This window comes from Planococcus citri, chromosome 2 (assembly GCF_950023065.1).
Source record: "Planococcus citri chromosome 2, ihPlaCitr1.1, whole genome shotgun sequence".
Taxonomy (NCBI): Eukaryota; Metazoa; Arthropoda; class Insecta; order Hemiptera; family Pseudococcidae; genus Planococcus; species Planococcus citri.
Window position 1 is genome coordinate 68,673,622 of NC_088678.1, and position 3,130 is coordinate 68,676,751.

General features: G+C 35.1%; 1 long non-coding RNA gene across 1 annotated transcript; it reads left to right on the plus strand.

Annotated features, from left to right (window-relative positions):
• Window positions 1-1,559: 1,559 nt before the first annotated feature.
• LOC135837364 (uncharacterized) lies at window positions 1,560-2,815 on the plus strand. Its single transcript, XR_010557175.1, has 3 exons — window positions 1,560-1,695; window positions 2,401-2,614; window positions 2,714-2,815. It is a non-coding gene; the product is annotated as an uncharacterized LOC135837364 (long non-coding RNA).
• Window positions 2,816-3,130: the final 315 nt, after the last annotated feature.

Below are 3,130 nucleotides of genomic sequence, written 5' to 3' on the forward strand. Positions count from 1 at the left end.
GTGAAAAACCTAAATATTTTGCATTTTCGCCCCTTCAAAGTAGGCTGGCACCCTTTTTGGGGCACTTGGGGGCTAGCAGCCTGGCATATTTGGATTCAGCGCAAAAAATGCTTCAAGAATTCAGCACTTTTTGTTAGCTATACGATTTTTACGAACATTTATTGAAAAAATACAGCATTTTTTGCGATTTTTACCCCTTTAACTCAGTCTGGCATCCCTTTGGGGGCACTTAGGGGTCGACAGACCGGCATATTCGGATTCAGCGTGAAAAATCCTATAAGAATCCACCTGTTTTAACCATAAAACTTTCCAAGTTGAAAGTTCATAAAAATTGTGAACTTTGAGCTTTCGCTGTGCTTAAAAGCCCCAGCTGTGAATTGCCAGAGTGACATTTCTGAAAAGTGGGATACATATAGTAACTTTTGGGCCGGGTCCCAAATTTCAACCCCCCTCGTACATTTTTTTCATGTGGGCTCCCTGACTATATGTACATATTTTCAGATTACATCTCTTAAATGACAATCAATTCATTTCGATCTCGACCGATGTTTCAGAAAGATTTTCATTTCGACGACATCGACTTCAGAATATCTCGGATCTCTCATTTGCTGGAGTTGACGATCGATACAGCACGTGAAATTTTTCATCTGCATGGAGGCATCTTTTCACCACCATTTTTACCATCGGATACCATTGAGATGAGTCCTGCACCTTTCGATTACAGAGAGTCATTCGCTAGTTACCTGGTTGACGATCCTCATGCGACCAATGTGAAAAGATATACTTTCAATGAAATATCGTACGAGTCTTCGTTCATGAAATCTTCAACATCGTTCAAGTGTGCGAGATTTGATATTGTGAAGCCTAGTTCAAGTTAGTATCGAGTCTTTCATTCTGAATTTTGATTACCTAGATACCTACTAAATATGAAAATTAACACTTATTTTAGCTACCTTGACCATGGAAGCGGAGGCCTTAGCGATTGTCTGCGAATTTCTGGAACGATTTTCAGATTTTGTACAAATGGACGATTTTGTAATTCGCCTGAATCATAGTTCGCTTGTACCTCCAGTTATGGATTATCTTTATCGAGTCAGATATCAGATGACTCGTTTGGTGGTACGTTATTTTTTTTCTTTTTTGCGTACGGCGTACTTATGAGGTGAAGTATCTCAAATAATGGTGGTTCAATCTCACAGAATCCTGAAAAGTCTTGTATCAACTTTGCGTTGAAAGAATACTCGTCACTGCCATGTATTCATGATATCGATATCGAGGAATGGGAACAAATTCAGAATGATAGAGTTGAAAAAGACAGTCCATTACTCTCGCATATTTTCCATCTGAAACGTCGCGATTGGATTTCGGAAGATTTTTATAAAGATTCATTCAACGATTTGAAAGTTTTAGTGGATCTCTTGAAATCATTTGATATAAAAGTAGGTACCTACTTCAGCTGATTTTTCTTTACATACATATGTATTTACATCTGAATTGATCATTGAATCATGAAACATTCACCTGTGTATTTTGAATCCAGTGTCCTGTAGTTATTGCGCCCAATTTGATGAAAAACTACCGCTATTCAAAGATTATGTTCCAAGTAGTTCTCAAAGACAGTGTTAACTATGGAGGTTTAAAGAGCGAAGTGGTGGCAGCTGGAGGGCGATATGATGGTTTAATTGAGTTGTGCGAGTAAGAATATTTTTCCCTATCTTACATTATGGTATAGATTGCGATAGAAAAAAGTTATCGGATTTTGAGAAAATTCAGACTTTCATTTTGAGTGGAAAGGTACTAAGAAAACTTTCTAGCTTCCAGACTTCCTGGAGGGGGAGATATGGGTACTCAAAGGGTTTGCCAAAATAGTGAAAAATATCATTACTGAAACTGGGGAGATATTTTGGAGCGCAGTGGTGCCAATTTTTAGGGACATTATTGTCAATTTCAAAAAATCGAAAAAAATATCCAAAAATTTATAAAAATGTTTTCGATTTTTCTCATTTTTTCCCAGAAATTGCCAAGAATTCTTTTCATTTATTGAAATTGTCAAAGTCTCACTTTTGGCCAAAAATTCGATTTTTTTCGTCAGAAACTGCAAAAATTTTCACTTCTGATACCATAAAATTGTCAAAAGTCTTGTTTTTTTTTAATCAAAAAGTTTCAATGTAGTTCAACTTTTTATATATTTTTTTTCGTTGATTTTTTTATGCATAAAAATGTCTTGCTCACGTTTTTAAAGCTAAAATTTGTTCTGAGTAACATTTTTACTCAAAATGAAGGTTTTTGCTGGATTTGGTAAAAATCTGCTGACTTGTTTTCTATATAATAATATGTACATAGGTACCTACCTATCTATTTAATTAATATTTATTATTTACAAATTTACTTCTGTATTAGACGTGATTCTGGAATCGAGAGTGGAGCTCGACAGTCAGCTGTTGGTGTCACAATCTACCTTGATCAATTCGTCGAGATCTTAGGACCACTGACAAAATTCGAAGTGCTGGTTTGCTCCGCAGACTCGAATGAATTATTAAAAGAAAAATTGGATTTGGCGAAGAAAATATGGGCAGCCAAAATACGATGTACCATTTCTTACGCTGCACATAACGTAAGTGAGGTTCCTTTAGTGTAGATATATTTCATACCTGTACCTACCACCTACTTAGTACTTACATAGGTATTTTGAAAATGAACACTTTTGTTGCAGAGTTTGGAAGAAATTCAGGAATACTGCAGAAAGATGAAGATAGATTACGCATTATTTCTGGAAAAATCTAACCTTGAGAGAGTCACATTGTGTTCTCAGATACATGGTGGCAGGTAAAATATCTACTTTTACATTCTTGTGGCATATTTTTTTCAATTGAATTGAAGTACCTATGTAAAGTTTTTCATTATTCATCTTATTTATTTCAATGAATTCGCACAGATTTCATAAAGAAGTTTTCGCTGTGAAGGAAGTTGTACCTTATTTGAAAAATATCATTCAGATTGATTGAGTCTGCTGTCATTGTGATGAAATTGAAGATGTATAGAAGCTTGTAAGCTTCTATACTCGTATAAATAATAACGTATAAGATGTAAGTGTTGATTTCTTTGTAGCAAAATATTTTTGTGTTCAATT